Source organism: Megalopta genalis, chromosome 16, assembly GCF_051020955.1.
Source record: "Megalopta genalis isolate 19385.01 chromosome 16, iyMegGena1_principal, whole genome shotgun sequence".
Classification (NCBI taxonomy): Eukaryota; Metazoa; Arthropoda; class Insecta; order Hymenoptera; family Halictidae; genus Megalopta; species Megalopta genalis.
In genome coordinates this window covers 690,580-715,641 of record NC_135028.1, presented here as the reverse complement: position 1 = coordinate 715,641, position 25,062 = coordinate 690,580, and the positions used below count along the sequence as shown (strand labels likewise).

The 25,062-nt window shown below is 45.4% G+C and overlaps 1 protein-coding gene and 1 long non-coding RNA gene across 4 annotated transcripts in view; one reads left to right on the top strand and one right to left on the bottom strand.

Moving 5' to 3' along the window:
* Positions 1 to 412: 412 nt before the first annotated feature.
* On the bottom strand, positions 413 to 11,931 carry LOC117224547 (uncharacterized). The gene is made up of 2 exons (XR_004491257.2): positions 11,842 to 11,931; positions 413 to 1,974 (listed from the first exon to the last, which is right to left on the bottom strand). It is a non-coding gene; the product is annotated as an uncharacterized LOC117224547 (long non-coding RNA).
* Positions 11,932 to 22,894: 10,963 nt separating this feature from the next.
* NLG-5 (neuroligin 5) overlaps positions 22,895 to 25,062 on the top strand; it is a 219,125-nt gene continuing 216,957 nt past the window's right edge. For all 3 annotated transcript variants that reach the window (XM_076526903.1, XM_076526900.1, XM_033477480.2), the window contains exon 1: positions 22,895 to 24,647. The gene's annotated coding sequence lies outside the window, so the exon portion shown is untranslated. The remainder of the gene's footprint in view (positions 24,648 to 25,062) is intronic.

The window sequence follows — 25,062 nt, the reverse complement described above, 5'->3', positions numbered from 1 at the left end:
CGAATGCTAGATTTTTTGACTCGATGACTCTCTCTCCCTTTATCGCGGCGGACTCGGTTACGCGCGAGCATTCGGAACGTACGGGAAGAGCGCGCAATTCGTTCGATTAAAAGGACCATATGCAAAATGCCTTTAAAACTATTATCCACGCTTGATTCATTTCAATCTTTTTGCGCATTAGTCGCCCTGCATCGATACGGCGCAACGTCATTTTTTACCGGAGCTCGAGGACCGGTTCTTCGAAATGTTTCATGAAATCTTATTGAAACTTGCTGCTTTGAAGCTTTTCTAGATCGCTGAAATTATTGGAGGTTAATTGGAAATTATTCGAAATGAATTGGAAATTATTTGGAAATTATTCGAAATGAATTGGAAATGAATTGGAAATTATTTATAAATGATTGGAAATTAATTGGAAATAATTACACTGATATTGATCAAAATGTGCACTTATCTGTTAAACAATTTACAGAAACCAAGGGTTAAATCTTTGAATGCACACCTTAATAGTTCCGTCTAGAAAAACAGTACACTTTACCGGATTCAAACATTCCCCCATTCGAAGTGATAATAAAATAAATACTTCTTGGAAACGAAGATCTTTCGAAGGAAAGACGACTATCCTCGCGTTTCGTTAACAATGCGACGCTGACGTTGCACGGCTCACAGGATAATTCATCGACAATAAATGCACCGTGTTCACCTTACTAGTTATAGTCACGAACCAGAGAATTTAATTGTTTACCTAACCGACGGTTTGCCATTCGATCTTCCCACGAAGACAGCTACTATGTTATCGAAACGCGAGACGAACTTTTCCAAAAGGAGTCGACTCGCAAGCCTGAAATCATTGTATAGTATTACCTCTCTAATCGCAGCAGCGCGGAGTCCTCGGTCTGACGATTAGAGATGTAAACTTTGGACATTCAACTGCTTCTGCCTGCAAGCAATCACTCGCAGCATTAATTATATATTTAAATATTGAAATATTACGCTATTTAAATTTATAATAATATATATAGGATCTTTGCAATTTATTTATATAATATACAACCGAAGGAATAACCAGAGTACCCGAAAAAAAAAGATGAACGCAAAGCGAAGGCAAAAAAGAATGCAGCGAAGGTCGCGGTAATAATTTAACCAATCTATAAACTATCCGGCGACGCCGGTTATTATTCCGCTTGCGGACGCGATTTAAAATCCAGGATCGAGCGATCGCCGATCGAACGTTGTAAAACACGCGATCGGGTCTCCTTCGCGGCCATCAACGGGGTATTTAAATCCCGACATCCTCGTTAAGACATCTCGGTTACAGCTCGTAGAATGTAGCAGCGAGCTCGCAGCGATCAAAATAGAGCATCGGCGTAAAGTACCGACACGTCCCGCGGGCTGTAACTTTTTACGCTTCCGCCGCCGCGATTGCTTTAATTCCTGCTAGTCGACGAGGCGCGGGAACGACGCGCCACGGTGCTCGCGTAATCCATCGAACGAGCAATCCTGGCTGGCGATCGCAGTTTGCAAAACAAGAGAAGGACGAGGACGAAGGAATCCGGTCGCTCGTAAAACGCGTTCCAAGTCGCGCGCGATTCGCTGTTGTCCGATCGTCGAGCAAGCCCTGGGAAGACGGACTCTCGGAGAGGGATGCGTCGCAGCTGTCCCTTGGCTCGCGGAGAGAGTCCTTTGATCCGTCAGGTGTGCGAGGATCGAGGAGAGGAAGATCGAGGAGAGCAGGCTAGGCGGTCAGCCCGGTCCGTTTTTGCAGAACGACGAGGCAGGAACCGAGGAGGATACGCCGGCCGGTCTCCTCTCGCCGCGCTTGAAAGATTGCGTTATGGGTCGTCAAGCTTTGCGCAAGGAGGCGGCTCGATTGGCTGAGTCGGAACGGCTCCTCCCAAAGGAGCGTTTCTTTCCGCGGGAACTCCCGATGAAAGTTTCCTTCAGACGGCGGTCCCATGTCAGCCTCGTTTCACGCTGTAACGAGAATGGATTCGAGAGATCGTTACTCGACCGACCCCGCTTTGCCATTTTCCTATCGCGAGCCATTGAATCCGTTCGCCTGTACAACCGGCGAACTGGCCTGGCTTGGCTACCCTGCTGACCCTTTGCCTCCTTTCGAACGTACTCCCTAGAAGGCCGCATAGAGGTCCCGTTTAATGGGACGCTTTTTTACTTCGAGGACGATTATCGAAGGCACTCGACGAATTTCGTAATTGTTTACGGTCAAAGTTAGGGGACATCCCCTTTGTGTGCTGCTGATATAGCGCAGAGTAGTGGAGCTAGTTACTGTGTGGCCGATTTCTGTGCCTCCGTTGCTATGTTTCCGGGCATAATCGAGCCTGTATTTATCGAATAGGAGGTATCAAAATTTGTTTATCTTGCAATCAGTAACTTGGATATGCCTTATTCGATAAATCTAAGGTTAATTAACGAGCTAAAGGCACACGGCGATTATAATGCTGCAAAAAAACTATAATTCCCCGAAGCAGAAACATTCATGCAATTGCATCCAATTCGATTCGCGTGTTTTTCGTCGATAACTCGTAAACGAAGCCGCGGATTGCATTTTCGCCGAGGAAAAAGTCACTCCGAACGATCTCAATTAAGGAGACATTACTGTATTTGACTGTACAGCCTCGTAGAAACGTGTTTATCATGAAAACCGGAAAGTTAGTCGTCGCTTATATATATATACACCGCACGTGTACGAACGGTGTCCCGGAGCCATAAAAACAAGCTTACGTGTTCATTTAGGCGCAGGTGTAGCTCATTAACCAAAACAGCCGGTCGTTCGGTTAATGACACCTCGACTTAACTTCCCTGTTCCTCGTAAACTCGCTCCCGTCGGACTTTCTTCCGCGTTTTCTTTCGGCAGCTCGCCTCGCGAACGGATATCCGACTCCCTCGTATCCGGCGCGGATCTCCCTTGGGTGCTGTTCCCAACGAGCTGACTTGTCCCCCGCTCTTCTGCTCGGCCGCCGAGTCTACCTGCCGTCCCCCTTTTCCCCGCCCCGCGCGGTTTTGTTACGACTAATTACTCGAATTACAGAATCGTCTGTAACGAAGAACAGCGGCCATTATCGGCGCCCGCGGTATCCGGTTGTCGTGTATGAATAAATTAGAGACGCGTTTTGCATTCGACAATGACGGCCGCGCGTGTCTGGAACACGTTTCGCGAAATTGCTCGCAGAGGACTATGCAAAGAGGCCCCGGCGCCGATCTCCACGGTCGTCCGATTGTCAATTACTTCCTTCGTGCGGCCAGCATTTGAACCGGTCCCTTCGGTTATGCTCCTCGTACTCGGGCCTCGAGTAATGCTAATTACTTGAGCAATGCTGAAATTATTTTAGCACCGCAGTCATTTCTCCTGGATATTTTCGCAGCTCGGGATTAAGACCGGCAGATCCGAGAATACCGAGTCGCCTTTTTATTTTCAATTTTTGACACGGTTCGAAGGCAATTCAGAGGCCATTTGACACGATTCGAAGGCAATTCGGAGGCCACTTGACACTATTCAAAGGCAATTCGGAGGTCGCATGCCACTATTAGCATCGACGTAGCAATAAATTGCATAGACGCAGGACTAGACCACAGGGAAATTCACAGCAACCCGAAATTTGGCATTCTAGGGAGATATTACTGTATTTCGGAATTAAATATTTCAATATAGCAGATCGCCACTTTATAGCAGAAAAAGTGTTTCCGAAAGCTTGGAAAGTTGAATTTTGGCCGTATTTTCGCATGTCGACGCTCTTTGTCGTCTCATCTTCTCGCTCTTTTTTCAGATAATTGGCGGAGAACCGAGGCAAATTATACATTTTTCCTTTTCCGCGACCCGCTTCGCGCAGCAGACGAGAGTTTGAATTGACAATTTATTTAGTCAATTTATCTGATTCCTGGTTCCTGTCGCTTACTTTCGAGAAGCTCCGGCCGATCTAGATCTCATTGTTATATCCGATTTCGTACAGGACAGAGATTGTATCTAGGATCGTTAATTCACGACTATTCTTACCTCACTATTTCATTGTTATATCTGATTTCGTACTGCAAGGAGATGGAATCTCGAATCGTTAATTTACTACTATTCTTTACTTCGCTATTATCTGATCCTTAGCTTTTTTTGCTGTCGCATTTACGTTCCTCCGTTTAATTTCGCGGGGCTTCTCGGAATTAAATTGCTCTCTTGTAATCGTTTGATTTCTGGAGGAGCCTGGCGCTGCGAACCGATCGTTAAATCTGTCATTATTTTGCTATTGTTCGATTATTGTTCTTTCTTTCACTCGATATCGGGGAGCTCTACTTATTTGGCTGTCGCCTTTTGGCTCGATTGTACGAATGACTTTTCGCGAGAAAAGATACAGTCGCTTCGATCAGTTCACATGTTATTTTATATAAACGTTATCTTGTTTACTTTATGCCTGAACCTAATATCTTCAATTTAATAAATGTTGTTTCTAAAGTTATTGTAATAATAATGTCGCATCGTTATCCACCTAAAAAGTAACAAAAGATTGTCTCTTGCCGAAGTTTTTAATTAAAGAGAACGAGGATAGAAAAAAGGAGTCACCGAGTCGTTCTCTGCGAAGTAAAAATTTCGTCGAGATATAACGATCGAAGTTGAAATAAAATTTAGAGGAAGTAAAATCTGTAGAAAAATTTGTAGCTTTCAAAGCTATCAAAGTATGTGCTATGTTTGACGTATGCGGAGCTCGGGAACTTTCTATAGCCCGATAGAACGTTTCTATGGCTACGTCAGCGTCAGTCCTGTTGAATAATACTTTTTGCGATACGGCTCGTTTTGATCGACTTTCGAGCTAACGTCAACATCACGAAAACCGTCGTTCGTTTACGGTCCGACACGTGGTCTTGGCACACTTTTCTATTTTATCGTTCGACCATTTAAAGGAAGCTCGACATAGTATTTTTCGCAGTCGACCGTTGCAGACAGAGTTTTATATTTACGCTACGACCTCGACGTTTTCAATTGCATTAAAGGTTCTTCTCTTTTTCGGCTCGCAATATAATTCATAATAATACTCGTAATAATATAAGATTTTCGATACCGAATTTATCCGTCCAAATGATCTTGTAGCTTCTCAAATTAAACTTTCGATAACTCGAACTACTTAAATAATTAAATCGTTCGATTCGATGCTATCGGATGTCACGGAATAAACATTCGAAATCGAGTTTGCCGACAGTTTGTACATCGTTTTACATGATTAATTCGTATCGCGTATCGCTTATTCGTCGAAAATGGACGGGAGGGACACGAATTAGGTTGTTTCGTTCGAACGATCGATACAGCGAGAATCTAGATCCGCGATCCCGTAATCCGACGAACGATATGTTAATAATATTTTTTAGCGAACTCATGGGCGAACCAGCTGCAACGGCGTACGGGATTTAAAAAAGCCCGGATCCTCTGTGCCGGAGCAGCCGGACGGGCAACGTTTCTCCAACATTATTTCATTTCGGATTACACGATCGCGAGTTTGTTTTCTGCCGCGGGAATTCATTTTTCAGCAGTAGCTCCGCGGTATTTCGTAAACGCAGTGGCCGAGGCTGTTTCCAAGCAATTTAACAGACTTCGTGGAAGTGTAAGTGATTTAGGTGGTCTCCTCCGAATTAAGCGGATATTTTCTGGCCGGCGCGCTCGGATCGGATTAACAATTTCGTCGGATACTTCGTCTCGCTATAATCAAGTCGAATTTAACGCGGCATAGAGTTATGCCCGGTTAATAATAATTCCTGTTCAACATCGTCTCTAGCTTGCCGCGCCGTGATTTACAGGCTCGGGCAGCCTGTTTCTTCTGCAAACGAGCCTAATGTGTCTATCCGAGCATGAGATAAATATGCTCGAAACACGTTTTGCCTAGCGTCGATATTCCTGTTCGGACAACTTCCTCGGTTATCCATTGGAAACGCCGTCAACGATATACAGGCTGTTCCAAAAGTGTCTCTCAATATGGAATGGAAATATGGAAACAGCGGGTTCCCAAGATCATTCGGAGTAACTTTTTCCTCGGCGAAAATGCAATCCGCGGCTTCGTTTACGAGTTATCGACGAAAAACACCGACCAATAGGAGGCCAGCTCGGCCGGCGCGGGGCAAAGGCGAGTACTTTTCGGACGCATTGTTAGCATTAAGTTCATAACGCTGCGCCGATTCGCTTGTTCCATCGATTCCCAGCGTACATAGCGCTGTCCTCCTTTTGGATCGAACCACTTGTGGTATTTATTCGGAATCAGGACTTCGGCAATTGATAGCGAACGGCACGTGAACTACTTTAAACTCAAAGATTTACTTATTTAACATTACTTTCCCCGGTTATGGCAGAAATTCGGAGCTACGCGAGAATCGGAAGTTCGGAAACAACTTTTAAATTAACTTTGCTATCCTCCTATCGGTTCGAGTAATGTCGTCGAATCCATTAAGCACACAGTTTCCTAGGAATCCATATTCCAAAAGTAGAACGACCTGTATCTGCTCTTCGCAAATTGTCCGTTTTTGTTCACAAGCCGAGGGACAAGTGCAGAGAATTTATTATACGGTAATGTCTCTGTAATTGACGCTGAGATTGTCCACGAAAATGGACAATTTAAGGAGAGAAGATACGATTATTCGAGCCTCGGGACTCATTTTTATAGTTACGAATTGTCAACAACTATAAAAACGAGCTTCAAGACTCGAATAACCGTATTTCCTCCTCCCAAATTGTCCATTTTTGTGCAGAATCTGAGCGTCAGTTAGGGAGACATATTCAGTTAACATTTTAAGTCCATACAGCAGATTCTCTCTCTAATTTTGCATTGAACTCGATGATTACAACTATTTTATGTTTATTATACGTATAAACTTTAATATCTGTAACAACTGTTATAACTTCCCTTATACGCGTGTCGCAACCTAACCAGCGGAACTCCTCTGTCACAAGGAACGCAACTTCGCACCGCTAGATGGCAGTTTATCGAACAAATACAAATATCTTGCAACAGAATGTACAGCACATATTTGTACAAAATTGAGACCTATTTACGGAACGAATTTGTCGGAAGCACAGATTCGTAAACGATTCATTTTGAAAGAGATCTCGCGTACGAAAAAATCATACTTTGACTAAATTTTCCAAAATTTAACTGCAAATTCAAGCCAAATTTATTTTCAATGAACGAACGCCTATCACAATTTATATTGAAACAATCTAATTAGATTTTAAGCGATCCACCTATAAAGCACAAACTTGAGTTCAATTTTCTACAGATAAAAAATCATACAAATTTACAAATCCTCAGACATGTACATTAGTTAAGTCTGTTCACAGTTTTGTTATTTTTTTCTCGTTGTGGTCAAAACTTGGCTGCTGCCCTAGGTTCGGCGCACACGTGACAAAGGTCACGGTTGTTTCGCGTTTGATGCGGGTGGAAACGAAAATTGGCGAACTACGGCTTAACTAAGTTTCATCGGTGCACCCCCTGGCCGAGTCACGCGAGCAACAAGTGCCTTTTTTAGGCCGTCTTGTATAATCGTCAAGTGCCGGCTCGAACGTTATCTGGCAAATTAATCAACTGTCTGGCACGCGGCGGTGTTCGGTAACACTAGAACTTAACGAAGCGAAACTTTGTTAACCGTGAAGCGAGAAGACCGTGATTCGTGCTGGCCACATTCTGCCCTGTAATAATGATACGTTTTCGTTGTACGCGGTCGACGATAGTCGGCGAGCAGCTCTACACTTTTCTACACTGGAACGTCTCATCGGCTTCGTTTATTCCTTCGTTCCACTGGACATTTTTTCCAGCTAAAATAGCACGGTCTAAGAACAGCTTCGAAATCGTTGCACCAAATTATTTGTCAACCTTCCTTTTTTTCCTAGTTCCGTTAATTATAATACCTCGATGTTACGTGAATTTAAGGCGTTGATTTTCAGTGTAATATGATTCGAAGGCAATTCGGAGGGCACATGCCACTATTCAAAGCCAATTCGGAGGACACATGCCACTATTCAAAGGCAATTCGCAGACCACATGCCACTATTTAAAGTCAATTCGGAGGGCACATGCCACTATTCAAAGGCAATTCGCAGACCACATGCCACTATTAGCATCGACGTAGCACTAAATTACATAATCATGAATCTAGCACAGGGAAATTCGCAGCAACCCGAAATATAGCATTTCCGGGAGAAATTACTGTATTTCGAAGTTAAATATTTCGATACAGCAGATGAATTTAAGGCGTTGATTTCCGGCGTAAATAATAAAACGTCGGACTCCGAAAGGTTTAAAGTTTCCAAGTCTGCGTCGGCACACAATTTCTGATTTAGTCTTCGCTACGAAATGGGGCTTTAGGGATCAATTGCGGGGAAGTTAATATCGGCCGGTGCCACGGGAATTTCTTCCCGAGTTTCGTAAACGATAAAAAATAACCGTACGACCGAATTTCGGCGTGGCAGGTTCGTTACCGGCTAGACGTTTACACGAAATTGGAGAGAGCCCAAGAATCTAGGGTCCTTGGACCCAGCGCAGTAAGGTTAACGAAGTTTCGGCTCATTAGACTGTGCAATCATGAGTTGTACGCCTCGCGATCGATTAAACCTGTCGCGGCGAAATCGATTATGAAGATCTAATTACGCCAAAGTATTTCGATTAACTTCCCGGCGTGTTGCTCGTCCGAATTTCCGTAACTACCATCGCGGAATAATAATCGGCGGCCAAGCGCCCGGAACAAATTCAACCTAGACAAAATCTCTCGGAAGACTGTAGCAAGGAAGACGCGTGTTTTCGTTCAATTGTCTCGTCGAAAGTTTCGATATTGTCGCGGTATTATTGACGATTGGTGGACGATCGGGACGATTGGACAATTTGGGAAGAGGAGACGCGATTTTTATAGTTGTTGGCCATCGGTAACTATCGTATCTCCTCTTCCCGAATTGTCCTTTTTTTTGTATAAAGAATTACTGATAGGACTAATATTAGTGCTTACTAATAGGCTCCTATTAGTCTTATTAATCCCAGTTACTAAAAAGTTAAGGACTCGCCTCAATTAAGGAGAATTTGCTATATAATAAAAATCGTTCGCGTCGTTCGTAAGCACTGTGTCTACGATAATTGTGATTTTTGAACATTCGTGTTTATATAAATTGATTATAAAATTCATGAGAATAATAGTTTTAAGTATCGGACATGCTGCAAAGTTCAACGAAATTCCTTTTACAATAACGTGTCAATAATCCTTGTGGATCCACGGTCTCGTCAAAGTGGAGTATAATAATTTGTGTGCATGGTACACCTGCACCGATATATGTACATGTGCATGTGTATACATATATATATATATATACAATATGTACGTACTCTGTTTACCTCTGCTATATGCGCATATGTATACGTATTACTGATACCGCACCATCTACCGATGTACATTAACCTTAAAGCGTGCGATTAACCTACTTCAACCGGGACGGGGAGGTCTATAATAAGCCGAAAGCATTTCTTTGATGTTACTTGGAATAGAAAATATTTCGTTCTAATTATAAAGCGCTAATAATCCATACGGCTTCCATGGATAAATGGTGTGTAACGATCGATTAAAAAAGTGAAAGTAATTCGAAGATACTAAAAAAAATATGCTCGAGCATCCCTTACTTTTCCACAGCCCTTCTTTGGCAACCTTCGAAGAAGTCTCTACTCATTTTTCAAGTAGTGTATTTTTTTTAAATTATCCTTGCTCCTTATCCAACACTCGGCCTCGTTGGTCGACGGTTTAATTGACCAACAAATAATCGGTTCGAATCATCGCAGCGAACGATGCAACGCCTCGAGAGCGCATATGTCGCACGCATCGTCGAGTCAAGGTCATAATCAGGTTACGACGAGTCCAATTTGCCCTAAGTCAACGTGTTACGACCTGACAGTTCAAAGGGTGGTTCAGGATTCAAGACTAATTTTAGCGCGAAACCAAATCCGATTCGGCGTTCGTTTTTTCTCACTGATGTTTTTTTATATCAATTATCGTGATCGCTGTCTGCGATATTATTCGTGCATCGTGGATTGACATAAGCTTGGATTATAGTCGAGCCCGATAATGAAATATTTCCATAATCTCGAGTAGGTTGGCTGAGCATTTTGGCTGAAATAAATTCACGGAAACTCGTCTCTACGCTACGAGAGTTTCGACCGGGATCCTCCCTTCAGACTCGCGTTTTCCTCGCATCAAGATTTTATAATTATGCTACGGCTTTGGTAAACGAGCGATACGCTTAGAAATGCCCGTTAGCGACAGCTTAGTTCCGAGGGAAATCGAAAGCAGCGAGTGCGACGCTTATAATCTCTTAACCCTTTGACTACGGGGCGGACTTTGAGACGCGGCAGCCGTGCCATACGGTGGGATACTAATTCACGGCGTGCACCGGGAACGATGAACTTTTCGACAGACGTGCATTCACGAGAGAGTTGGCACTCAGCTTGGAAATTGACAATTTGGAAAAAGGAGGCACGATTAATCGAGCTAGCGGCTCCTTTTTATAGGTATTGACGATCGTCGAGTATAAAAAGGAGTCGCGAGGCTCCAATAATCGTGTCTCTTCCTAAATTGTTCATACATTTTATATGTATAATATTATATTAATTACTATTACTATATTAATTATAATTATATTAATAATAGTTATTATAATACTATTATTACTGTTATTATTATATTAATTATTATTATTATTATTATACTATTAACTTTTATTACTATTATTGTACTATTATTACTGTTATTATTATTATTATACTATTATTACTGTTATTATTATTATTGTACTATTATTACTGTTATTATTATTATTGTACTATTATTACTGTTATTATTATTATTATTATACTATTATTACTATTATTATTATTATTATGGAAGCTGAGGGTAAGTTAGGCAGAATTCACTGTACATTCAAATAATCGAAACACTGAATACCACTGCAATATTATTTATTTCTTTGCATTCCGCATTGTTAGCGGAACGCACTAATAAATTTAACATAAACATTAAGCTCTTTGATCGATAACATTTTTCGGGCGCCCATGGGCGCCTCTCGCGTCGGTGGACCGAACTAGGTTAAGCGTCTATAGGCGCCTACAGTATCATAAACGCAAGTTTTCTAAGCGCCTTTGGGCGTCACCGGTGGTCAAAGGGTTAAGGGGCTGTATCTCTATTTAGTAAACCACGGACGACCGTTTTGCAACTCAAAGTTATGTAAACACCCGACGCACGGCATCTGATGCGGGGATTTTCAAATGTTTATTTGGTCAGAAATGGTGGTGGACACTCGACGATAAATATTAAAAAATAAATGGGAAAGAAACGAACAACGCTGTTTATTATTTCCGTCCAACAAATAATTATTTCTAATCGTTGGTGTTCGGTTGACAGTTCTTGTTTTTATTAATATCGAGTTATTTCGAGCGTTGCTACGACCGACAAGGAATTTCGAAAGGAATATTTTTCGTTCTTTAATGCATTCAATATGTCGAAAACATTTTAGATTAAGCAACATTTCAGGTTAACAACTTGTAACTAGATCGGTGTACAGAAATTGACACGCACAAACACACACGCGTACAAACTAGATCGGTGTACAAAAATTGACACACAGCAACTAGAATTAACGTCTTATCTTTCGAAGGGCACAGTAACTCGCTCAGCAACTGTCCTCTGCGTATTTCAATGATGAAGAAAGACTCGCATAAGAAACGCCAGCATATAATTGAAATATTTTCAGAGGTGCGAAACGCGATTCAATTCGTCGGAAACTTCGGACGCGACTTGAACGCGACACAGTAATCGGGGCGCACTTACCCCGTCGTGGTGCGCGCAACACCGTAGCGTTATCGAGACACGAACACGAGGGCACTGGGGAGTAATTTTATGTACGAGCCTGTTCGAGCATACCGCGGACGCGGAAAATATGCGGTGCGCATATTCTCGAACGTTTCGATGCATATGTACGCGAGTGGAGGGCGCGTGCGCGGCTCCTGCAATTTGTAGCCGCACACGCAAAAGTACGCAGCAACGACGGACGCCTCTCGGACACGGCCGAGATACACGAGCTGCATTTGCATCCGCGGGATAGTTTTACACCTGAATGCCCGCGTTTTTTTTCCCTTTATCGCCTGGTAACGTACGCACCCGGCGAGCGTATTTATGTTCGCCGCGCCGCGCCGTTTGGCCCGAGAAAACGTACGCCGCCGCGGAACTACTGTCCGCCGCGCGCGGATTTACGTTTCACCGTGGCCGCCGGAATTTATTAAACCGGCAATTAAGATCGCACCGAAGGCCCGCGGATTTAATAGTCTCGGCTTGATCCCCGCGCGAGCCAACGCGGGCCGGACCTTGCCGAGGGAACGCGCGTCGACGGTTCAATCCTCTAGTATTCTCCAGCACGGTCATTCGCGGCACATGAGAAACAGTTCCCGCGCCAGGATAACTTGCAATGCTGTTTGCGGAGATTATTCGGCGTAGCAGGGGATGAGGAAGACCGGGGGATGTCGTGCGCTGTTATTAAACCTAGCCCTTAGCGTTCGCTTCCAGATTGCTGTGTCTCTCGTTTTCGCTGTCTGCGAGGCTGTCGCAAGACCAGTCTGCTGCCCGTGGGCTTCTTCGGTGACGTGGAAACGCTTTTTTTTTAACGCGGGACACGAGTAAGAATCCTGTAATTGGCACGGATCGCTCGAGATCGCGATCATTGATCGCTTCGATGCGCGAAGCCGACGAATTAAGCGACCATTTTCCGAGCGAGAAATCGTCGATGTTCGAGATACAGTATGTTCTCTCTAATTGACGCTCGGTTTGGGAACGAAAATGGAGAATTTGGGAAGAGAAGGCACGATTGCTCGAGCCTTGCAGCTCGTTTTTATAATCGTTAACAATCGGCAACTATGAAAATGAGTCGCGAGGCTCGAATAATCGTATCTTCTCTTCTTAAATCGTCCATTTTCGTGGACAATCTCAGCGTCAATTACAGAGACATTACCGTACAATAAATTCTCTGCACTTGTCCCTCGGCTTGTGAACAAAAACGGACAATTTGCGAAGAGCAGATACAGGTCGTTCTACTTTTGGAATACGGATTCCTAGGAAACTGTGTGCTTAATGGATTCGACGACATTACTCGAACCGATAGGAGGATAGCAAAGTTAATTTAAAAGTTGTTTCCGAACTTCCGATTCTCGCGTAGCTCCGAATTTCTGCCATAACCGGGGAAAGTAATGTTAAATAAGTAAATCTTTGAGTTTAAAGTAGTTCACGTGCCGTTCGCTATCAACTGCCGAAGTCCTGATTCCGAATAAATACCACAAGTGGTTCGATCCAAAAGGAGGACAGTGCTATGTGCACTGAGAATCGATGGAACAAGTGAATCGGTGCAGCGTTATGAACTTAATGCTAACAATGCGTCCGAAAAGTACTCGCTTTTGCCTCGCCAAATCGTAGACATTCGAACGACTCCTGCGAGGTTTAAGATATCTTTTTTGGAAGTCTGTTTTCAGAGAGAGAGAGAGAGAGAGAGAGAGAGAGAGAGAGAGGGAGATGAGTTTGTTGAGGGAAATCTCGTTGTACTTTGCGCAAAAAGTGAGCCGCCGGCATTCGGGGTCAGTACACCACGGACGAGTTTGCACGGTCCGACTGTATGATTTGTATGCACATATTATTGTACGTATGCATATCCGTGTACGCGCAATGTGTTTGCTTAGTGTGAGTTTCGCGGGTGTATATAGAGCGTGTTCTGTTCATATGATTAATGTGTGCGTAGTGCGTGTTTCGCGTATCTGTTGTGCGTGTTTATTGCCTGTGTACCGCAAGGTGTGACAATATCGTGTCGGCGGGCCACTTGACATTTAAAATGCGATGAAACACCGAAAAATCTCCTATGTAAATTCTCCTCTAACCGTCCAAACTTCGCTGTTCGTTGGAATTTTGAAATGCCTGAGAGGAGAACGAGCAGTTTCAGCTTTCCGTTCCGTTTCGCAACGGTACAGAGTCTTCGCAAAAAAATAAGTTCGAAGCCATAAAAGTAGAGGCTTCGCCCTTTAAAATGAGCTCGGGGGAATTGCTGTACGATTTTTTCCCGCGAAGATACGACGGCTTCGAATATCGACAATTTTTTGGTCCAGAAAGTGCTTGTAATAATACCGTAGATTTTTTGTTAGAATAGTTTATTACATATTATATATTAAACATGTAAAACCGAAGCGAACGGAACATCAAATCAGTGAAGCATAACTGAGATTCGATGAACAAATAGTCATGAACATTGTTGGTATCGGTAAACTGCGGAAGTTTATGTATACTCACGATACAGCAAATACGCAGACTAGGTAAATACAACAATATGCAAACTGCATGCAAGTTTTGTATTAAATACGTGCGCTATGGATTTTGCAAATATGTATTTACTTCCGTGGATATTAGAAAAAATTCATAAAATTGTGTTCGGCCGATGTATTTGAAGAACACAGATATGTATTTAAAATATTGTATAATTTAGTATTTATATTTACTATCAATTAGATATGTATTTAAATACAAATAATAATACTAAATAATACTAAACAATATAAATACTAAATAATAATAATAGAACAATAGATAATAGAATAATAGAGTAATATTATATATTTATTCATATAATGTTATTCTATTATTCTATTATCTATTATTCTATTATTATTATTCTATTCTTATTTTTACAATTAAGACTTCATTCATTCGGTTCATTGCCCTAAAATATGAATTCGCATAAATTTGCACGGTCTAGTAATTATTACCAATCAAAAATAATAGAATACAGTCAGATGTATCAGATTATTGCAAAATAATGCATCTATGAGATCCAAATTATCTTTCTGGCAGTCGGAAAATATCGCTGGGATCTATGTACATGTTCCTCGCGCAGCGTGGAAAGAGTTAAAGTTCTATCGGAATCGCTATGAAATGGATCAGAGCTGTCCGCTAACTACTTAGGCTCGATGAGATTTCCTAGTTCATAGACTCCGGCCGGGTATTACAGACAGCTTGCCGACTAACAATGTGTTATTCAAACTCGCGGCCGTAGCCATCATTAAACTATCGTTTCGAAACTTAGTTTCTCACGAGCAGAGGGCAATTTCGCGAGCACGTCGAATCAAATCTGCTCCTCAACCGTGGCCTGTTCACGCGCAATTTCGCGGCTACGGACGCGCGGTAAGTTCCTACCTAACGGCATTAATATGCACAGCCTACGCACTCCTCGCTAAACGCTTGTAAACGCGTGCAACCGCGTCTCTATCGAACTAGCTCGTTCTCGCGTATTCGTGACTGCGAGATTCTCCCGGCCCGGAAGGGCTTTGTGCTTCGGAAAATACTTCGATAAATACTTCGAGTGGTTCCTCAGGTCATTTGAAGCAACTTTTTCCTTTGCAAAAATGCAATACGACGCTTCGTTTACGAGTTATTAGCGAAAAACGGTGACCGGTGAGAGATCGCTGACGCCACGCCCTCGCGACCAGTGCCGCTGCGTCGAATGGCCATCGCGACGCATGGGCGGAGCGCCGGTCGCACTCGCGCTACAATTGGTCCGCGTTTTTCGTTAATAACTCGCACACGAGGCGGCGGATTGCATTTTCGCAAAGGAAAAAGTTGCTTCAAATCGCCTCGGGAATCCCTGGATTCCAGATTGCGAGGCATTTTTGCGACACAATGTAGAAACGACTGTAGTCTTAATCAATGTTAACAGGACACTTCGTACCTTTCTTCAGTTAATAAATAACCTTGAAAATACAAAATTTGATGGTTCCATTATTCAGCTATATTTCGAACGTTGATAATTACAGTAAATTCTCTTCAATGAGTTCAGCAACTATAAAAACGAGCCGCGAATTTACTGCAACGCTTTCGGTAGAAGCAATTAGCATTCCGAGCTCGAGCAGAGTGAATTAATACACCGGGTTAGGCTGGGTAAGCTGAAAAGTGAAACGGTCGACGAATACCCACGAGGAACATCGTAAAAATCAAGATTCTTATATGAAACGCGAGCACAGAGGAGATGTGCGCTTCTCTCAGAAAGTTCGTGCGATACAATATCTGTTACTTTATTATGAGTTTCACTTTGGCTCGCTTTCTTTTCGTTCCTTCCCGACGAGAAATATTCGTTTCAGCTTTCTGCGAGCGTTTCATGCTTTTGCCCGACGAAACGAAATACGAGAAAGACTGGAGAAATTATTTTAGATTAGGCAAAGAGAACGCACGATCGTTCGCGAGCCTAGCGGCTTGTTTCCATAGCCAATTTTTTCTAGCATAATCTAAGCGTCGATTTGGAAGAGTTCACTATAACTTCGGAGCCCGATTCCTACGATTTAAAACGCCGCGAGCGATAATGCGTGCGCGTCGCGGTTAAACGCAAGTTAAACAGAAGCGATCGCCTACGTTAAACCGAACAGCAGTTATTTTAAAGCGCAGCGGACCTCGGCCGCGGCGAAACAAAGGTCTGTAAATCGATTATAAATTAGTATTGTTACCGTAACCGATCTCCCAGCGGTATCCGAGCAGCCGTGACGTGGCTGAACAAACGGCAAAGCTGTCAGCGAAATATCGTAAACGTTATCAATTCTCCAAAGCGTCGAACTAATTACACCGGCGTACACTAATTGCGGATCGATGAACGCACGAGTCTTGAAGCGCTCGGTACACACCGGCTTAGAGATCAGAAGTGCCCGATGGGTTGCGCGCGAGTGTTTAGGCGTGTACGCGGCTCGCGCGCGTTCTATGGGGATCGACGCGCTCGCTCGCGATTTCTCCGCGCTCCCGTGATTTCTCTGTGCCCTCGTGATTTCTCTGTGCTCTCGTTCGGAGATGGTAATTGTGCGCGCACCCATACCACCGTAAAATCGTACGTGAACCATTAGCTCGTACAGTAGTCGCGGCAATCTGATAAATGGAAGCGGAATCTGCTTCATCGGACGCATTGACCGCGAAGCAGCCCGCTCTCTCTCTCTCTCTCTCTCTCTCTCTCTTTTGCTCTCCTCGGGCCGCGTTATCTCCGCGAGGAGCTCCGGCCAGATTTATTCAGCTGGTAAAACGAACATCGATCCTCCGTAGACGGAAGACGATCATCGTGGAATCTGTCGAAGCCGGCCACGATACAAGCGATCGGGTGGGCCGATCGAGCTAATTTCATCGAAGGACCGTGAAAGTCCTGATTAGAAGCTTCGCGAACGATCAAAGCCGGCATCCCCCGCAATTGTCTGTCTAACCGGTAATTGGTCCGGCTGGCACGGCCGCAACGAGAACGGTTGGTTACTCTTTATTCGTGTTTTAAACCGGCCACCACGCTTTCGATTGTCCTCGGAAAACTTTACTTCGCTGTTTCCGAGCGACAAACGACGCCGACGTGGACGCCGCTGTTTCCAGCGGCGTAACCAGCGACGAATTAGACGAGCTTAAGCTTTTTTGCACGCACCGATTGTTCGTGGGTCATTCCGTGAAAAACGCGTCGCTTTTTTGTCCAGATGTCAGGGATTTTTGCGGCATCGAATTTTTTTGGTTCGTGTGCGATTAAGGGAATTTAAGTCAGCGTTTTACCATTTTCGAAACTACTCAACGATTAGATGCTCTCAAAGTTTACGGTTTTTTTCCTGATTTTTATGATAATCGTCGCGTTTAAATTTGCATCTCCGAAGATGCAAAGTCTTGACGTATAAATAATAATAATATTTTTCGATCTGTAATTTGATCCCTGTACTTTTTACGAATAAAATCGAACAAAATCTTATTCGAATGAATTTTAATTCGAACAAGATCATATTGGAATCAATTATCATCTAGACAAATTTGTATTCGATAGATAAAATTTGTATCGTTGATCTCTCGCTCGTATCCGCGAGCCGAATAAAATTTCGCCGTGCTCCGGTATTAACAAGTTAACACCGAGAAACGAACGAAACAGTTCGAGATGGTCGAGCGAAGTGGTCTTAAAATTCTAACGCAATTTTGTGCTAAACCGATTACTCGGTTGACTAAAGATTGATGGAATCCGGTTACCCCATCAAATTAAGTGAGCCTGAGTGTTCCCACAGCTAACTAAATTGCTTCAAACACTGACTGACTTAATTGTTGGAACACTCAGCCCTTCCAAGTCGCGGGCTGACAACTGACGAATAAGTAATTGACTAAGTGACGGCCAAGTTAACCCGAAGGCACCGCGGCCCCCCCTCCCCGTAGCCCTTGGCACGTTTCATCGAGGAGTGGGGGACAGAAGGGTGTCTTCCCTCGGTTCAGTGGTGGACGGAAGTTTGAGAACGGCAAGGAATTTCCTTCGAGCTCCGGGTTTACCAGTGCGGGTACATTGGTCCGCAAGAACCGGTGAACTAATTTCTCTTTCGCCCTTCGGATACTGCCGGGGGGGTTTATAGCGCGTCAGCTTGACGTCCGCTATATCGCGACTCGCGCGCAAGAACTCGATATTTTGTCGCCGTAGCCCGAAATTTTGTACAATATATATTATAATATATTATTATATATTATTATAATATATAATTATATTAATAATTATATGTAATATAATGTTAAGGTTACTAACACAATAATAATAATAATATTGATAATATAACGATATTAATAAAATGATGAATTCCGAGTGCGAAGCCTATAAAATTTAGCTCCGGCTCCCTATTATTTAACTGGTCAATAATTATCTAGTCTCTATCTATATAATATAATAATATTATTATATAATAATAATAATAACAACAGGGGGCCGGAGCTAAATTTTATTTCAAATCAAATTCATCCTTTCGCAAGTCACATTTGCCTTTCTGTAAATCGAATACACCCTTTTGCATATTCAATCCCTTCTCGACAAAACTGTGAAAAATATTAGGACCGTTGTTACGAGCCGAGGACGGAGGGAGACGTTCGATTCTGTGTGTTTGAGACTTTGTTTGCCGTGGACTTTCCAATATATCGTTCATCGCTAGGGCGCCACTAGATAAACGAAAGAATGGACTTGCCAGTGTCTCTTTCACCCCCGGGTCACCACCGGATAAGCAAAATAATGGACTTGTCAATGTCTTTCACCAACGGGTCGCCGCTATTTTTAAAGGATTCGCGGACTTGCCGACGTCTTTTTCACCAACTGGGCCGTCATTATCCGAGGGGATGGTGCAAGACGTTAGCGTCGTAACTTTTCAAAGATATTGTTGGTTTTATAAAAACATTATAATAGCAGGGTGTTTGTTTTATCCTGCGGATTGAAACGCTTTCCTTATTTTTGCTCGTATGAGAACACGTCGGGACGGCTTCGTTTGGTTCAAAGCTAAGAATGTCATAATTACTGTGTATTATATATACATTATACAGAGTGTCCTAAAAATGTCTCGCAATCCGAAAGTAGGGGATTCCTGAGGTGATTCGAAGCAACTTTTTCCTTAGCGAAAATGCGATCCGCGGCTTCGTTTACGAGTTATTAACGAAAAACAGTGACCAATCAGAGGCGGGATCATTTGGCGCGAGGCGGCCCAGCCAATGAGCGGAACCGGGCTCCGCGCACTCGTTGGCTGGGCCGCCGCGCACCAGCCGAGCTCGCCTCTTATTGGTCAGTGTTTTTCGTTGATAACTCGTAAACGAAGCCTCGGAGAAAATTTTCGCAAAGGAAAAAGTTGCTTCAAATCACCTCAGAAACCTCCTATTTCCGCGAGACATTTTCGGGACACCCTGTATATACTGTATTTTCATAAAAATTCTTTTCCTTCGAATAAAATTGTTTATTTTAGAAGCTTTGTTCGCGACGCTGAATAAATAAGAATTAAATGTTTAAAATGAACTTCGAAACGTTATCTTTAAAGAGTGCGATCCTTTTGTCTGGCACTGTAGCTGGGAAAGTAGCGTATGCACAGCCCGTACCGAGGCTAAGATTGCGAGCTCGCAGCAGAATTCGAACTCGGTGCAGAGGAAACCGCGGGATCGGTGCACGTATCGCAACGTGAGGCTGCAGTTACGCAGCCGCGATTCAAATTTCGTCCGCATGTAAGGAAGTTAAAGTGGCACACGTAAAACATGAGCCGCGGAAGCCTGAAGTTCGCGCTGCTCCGAACTCGTTCGAGATTTAGAGCCGCGCGCGCGCGCGACTATAGGCTCATTCCGCTCGTTTTCATAGTTTTTCGAAGCACGGAACGATTATATCGCTGCATAACGATTCTTACGGAATCTGGAAACTTATTTTCCGACTGACGGAGGAAACGCGGGGCAACTTTTTATCTACGGTATTACGGAGACGCGGACTCTGGAATATCTGATCACCTTGCTGAGTAGGGATTTTTGTTATTTAGGTTCAGCAGCTTATGGACCGTGTCCTGCGGCAAATGCGGCAGAAGTTAAACCGTTGCGCTCTTTATTATCGCGCAAAAGTTCTGTTTTATTCGTAACTTGGCTCGTATCTTGGAAAAACAGATTCACGTTCGATTGGAAAATTGACACGGTAAAAGGGGAAACTGGCTTATGTTTGCCATATGGTTGACTTATACTACTTGCGCGAAAATCGTCGGTTTTCTGAATTCACGAATTAAGTAATTTCAGTTCTATCGCATATTAGAATATCGGTTATATTATGTTTCTCACGGATTACAGCCTTTCGTTTGCATATAATTAGACTTTTACTAATTTTACGCATTTGTAACCAAAACGAGTGGAATTAAAAGTGCCAGAGCAATTCGAAGAATTGAAATTTAAACTTCCTGGAATTAACCTAATCGAATGGGTGGAGAATTCGTCGAATCGCCGGGACACAATTGATTTATTTCGAATCTCGATCGTTCCGAGCATTTGTTTAACCGTGAAAGCCGAGTATCCGTTATCAATAAGGATGCCAAAGTTTCCGCCTGCTTTCCTTCGCGAATTTAACCTCCACGGAAGGATAACACCGGCGTGTTTTCATTCATTCGGAGCTCCTCGGAAAGCTTCTACCTTCTACGCGACAGGGAACGTTCAACAGGATCTAGACACCGCGGTGAACTTCGGTAAAAGTTTTTTAATCGAGTTCCTATAGAGCTCCGCCGTTACGATAAATCTTAAGTTGGTAACTACACCGCGCGCCGTTTTTGCTTGTTACATGTCCTTTGTCTTGCCGGCGTGCACCCGACAGCGAAACGTCGCGCGGTGTCCGTAACTTCGAGGCTTAACTACTTACACGTGACTGTAATTGCAGCTACAAGACTCGTACAGTCGTGCATGAATTACTGCAACGTACGCAACGTACTCGGTTACCGCGTCGTGCAATTATGCGTGCGTGAAAATTACGACGAAACGATGCGAATATACTGGGTGGTCGCCTAAGTAACATCTCCCTTCTAGAGCGACGCTTCGCGAACTGTTTTACTGTAAATTCTTCTTAATTTTCCTTGGGTTTATATACAAAAGTGGATTATTCGATTCGATATTGTTATTCGAACCTTGCACCTCGTTTATAGAATTGTTGACAATCGGAAATACAGTAATGTCTCCCTAATTGACGCTCAAATTGTCCAGAAAAATGGATTATTCGATTCGATATTGTTATTCGAGCCTTACACCTCGTTTTTGGAATTGTTGACGATCGGAGATACGATTATTATTCGAGCCTTGCGGTTTATTTTTATAGTTATATATTATCCACAATTATAAAAATGAGTGGCAATGCTCGAACAATCGTGTCTCCTCTTCCCAAATTGTCCATTTCTGTGCACAACCTGAGCGTCAGTAAGGGAGACATTACAGTAATGCCTTCTGTTCCCAAATTGTGGATGCAACTTAGTTATTGGTACCATCGAGAAGGTGTTAGGGTCATCTTGAACATCGCAAACGAACCATAATCGACACACGAGTGAAGCAACCGAGAAATTAACAATAATTTCGACGAGTTAGTCAAAGTCTGCGCGCATGGCATACGAAATGAACGAACGACCACAACTCGTCACCTTATGTCAAGGGGTCAATGCATGGGGTCAATCGCGACAGAAAATCCTAAACAACAGATCGAGCTATAAATTTCGATTTCAACAACTTTTGCGCGTACAACAAAACACAGCTCAGCCCCCAACGTGCCTCCAAAAATAAAAAGATGCCTTGCGTAGCACGCGTCGGCCGCGGATTAAGAATTCACCGCGCGCGGAGAACGCGAAATTGCGCGGCGCGGTGGCGAACGCTAAACATTCCCGATTGTCTCGAAGCAAACAGAAACGCGGCGCGAGCTCGCGCGACGCTTATCAACGCGCCCTCCCGGTAGCCCTCTCGGTAACCCTCGCCGGAATCTCATTAGCATCGCGGTGTTCCGCGGCAATCGCGCGAGCAGTCCCGTCCGCGGGGCCGGACGAGACCGAGCTGTCGACTTACCTGCGTGCAACACCGTGATAACACGGCGCGCGCGTGCACTCTTTCTGAATCAGCTACGCGTGTCCGTTCGCGTCCCTCGCGGCTCGGCGCGGAGCGGCGCGGCGGCGCGTTCGCGAGTCGGATACGATCGCGCGGCGTGCGAGCGAGCGAGCGAACAAGCGGAGAGCGTCTCTCGTTCGCCGGCAATGTACATTCCTCCGGCGTCGGTGTCTAGTGCGTGGCACACAGGATTCCCGGTGTGTACACGCGAGCATAACCCGCGGCGGTGAGTTTACGGACGGACGGACCGACGGACGGACCGACGGACGGACGTCGGATCGATCCGCGGTCGTGGATAGTGGGGCGAGAGAGGCTGGTTGACGGTGTTCGGTAGCGCGAGGGTGCGCGAGAACGACGGGAAGCGGGGCACCCCTGCCGAGAGGAGAAGGGAAAGCCGTATCTCTGAAGAAGGACGGAGATCCTTGCGGCCGTTGCGCCGTCGCAACGGCAGGACCGACGTCGGGACTCGTCGGGACTCCCTGGTGGGGGAAGAGGGGGCGCGAGCGTTCCGTCTCCCTTCCGCGAACCAACCCCTCCGACGTCCTTCCTCGCTGTCCTCTTACTCTCCGCCGTGTCGTATTCTACCGTTAGTTCATTCTTTCCCGTGTTTCCTGCTCCCATGCCCGCTTCGTTTCTCTCTCCACCCTCTCCGCACCCTCTCTCGCGCTCTCTCGCGTCCTCCTCCGCTATCGCAACAATCTATCCTCCTCCGCCGTCCCTCCGCTCGACGCGTCGCCCCTCCGCGCTTTGTTTCCCTCGCCCTCGCCTCCCCCGTCGCGAACGGTTTCCGCGTCTCTTCCCTCCCCCCGCCTCGAGCCCGCCGTTCCCGTCACTGTTCCACCCGGCCCGCGATCTCGGTCCGATCCTCGCGGCCCGCTCCGTCTCCGTCCGGCCCGCGCCGAACCGCTCCGCTCTCTCGCTCGCGGCGACAACCCCTTCCACGGTCCCCGCTAGAGCTGCCCTGCAAAAACAAGCATACGGCGATCCCCAGTAGCACCCTGGTACACAGACCAAGCCGGAACGTCACGCCGGCTGGCCCTGGCGCCAGGTGTAACGTGGCTCTTCTTTCGCCGTCGCGACGGCGGCGTCACACACACGGAACGGTCCCAGTGTCACGTGCTGCCCGCGCGTCACGCGCCCCCACGTCATCGGCCGACCTCCAATTCCCATTGTGTATCGATGCAACGGGACAGGAACACCGTCGGACGATCGACCACGGATTTTACCGACGCCGATATCGAAGGCCTCCGAGTCTGATCAACGATTCTCGCACGGCGGGCTGCTCTACGCGGGCCTCTTCCGCTCCACGCCGCGTCCACATGGCTCATAAACGATCCTCCACCGCTTCTATGCACCCTGTCGCAGTGATTCGACCGATCTCGGCGCTGATCTGATCGGAGCGACTCGAGAGTTGCACCGACTCCCGGTGCAACGGTTCGGCTTTTTCCGAGCTTGCGAATCTTTCGGGCACTCGCGATCGAGTCTCGGAGCACTTCGAAGCTCTAGCTGCGCCGATGCACCTTCGGGGACTCGCGATCGAGTCTCGCAGCACTTCCAAGGTCCGCGTAGCTGCGCCGATGCACCCTTGGTGACGCGAGATCGTCATCCGCGAACCTCGAGGCGACCGCTCTTCTCGAACTGTAATTCCACGGCGATGCCACCTGGCTCGAAGTAACCGGCGCCCTATCGCACGGAATTCTTGGGACAATCTGCCAGGTCGCGGTCCCAGCACACGTGACCCCCGGGTGACACCATTCGGCGTGAAGCTTCGCGTTCGAACTCGAACGCGTCGCGCGGGGCGAGCGGCGTTCCGGGTGCCGGAAGAGATTTCGGGTGTTCGATTGACCGTGACCAATACGGTTCTTCGGAGGAGAATCCCAGTGACGGGTGTGTGCGTGCATGTGTACACAGGTAGGGGGCAACAGGAACCGTGAACGTGACTGTTCGCGCGGCGCGTTTAGTCGGTCAGTGGACGTCGTCGCGCACGCATCTCGAGGAACGTAACGTGTACCTTGGTTCGCGGTGTGCATGTGCGTGTCGCACCCGCGACCCTTGTGTTTACCCGGATCAGTGGTGAACACGCGAACAGGTCCTCGCACCGTTCCCCGGAAGTGAATCGGCAAACCGAGTGCCCCGGACTGCGAATTATTTCGGCCACGGAGGATTGGATACCGATCGGCGAGACTTCGTGCCGACGCTGTTAGGGGGCTGCTGCGTGTCACCGACCTGTAAGTGGGATGTTATTCCGTTTCTTCTAGACCGAGGCATTCGAACGATACGCTGCAACGAGCCCTCCTGGATGGTGTTATCACTTTATGCGACTCCGTTCGAGCGTAGATCCGAGTTCGTTCGGTGGACGATCGAGTAATCGCTCGTTGGTTGGCAGGTGAAAAATTATTGGACAATAATTACGATGCGATCGGGGAGAGCTGCTTTCGTTACGTGTGCTTAGTCAGGGTGCTCGTTAGGGTCTTGGGGATGGTATCGAAATTTTTGTAACGAATGACGCGTAAATGATAGCATTCGGCGACGCGATTGACTTCGAAAGTTTACGTTTATTGTAGATTTGTCTATTAACCCCTTAACTTGTACGCTCGAGTTAGTTCGAGCGCGCTAAACAGGCCAAACTGTGCACACTCGAGA